Here is a 207-nt window from a genome sequence, read left to right on the forward strand (position 1 = left end):
AAAATCTGGAAGACTAAGAGGTTAAAAAGTAGTATTAGGCTGATTGTTACGTACTTTATGTGTTAGGTTTCAATATCAAGACTAAACTTTCAGACCAAGTTCCTACACTATTTAGCTAACCCTATGAAATCAGATTTATACTGAGAATCAGACCTTAAACCCCTAGTCTTTGTTTCATTTAAAATACGGTGTGTTGTACAATGCCAA

The sequence above is a fragment of the Perca flavescens genome, chromosome 19 (assembly GCF_004354835.1).
Source record: "Perca flavescens isolate YP-PL-M2 chromosome 19, PFLA_1.0, whole genome shotgun sequence".
Classification (NCBI taxonomy): domain Eukaryota; kingdom Metazoa; phylum Chordata; class Actinopteri; order Perciformes; family Percidae; genus Perca; species Perca flavescens.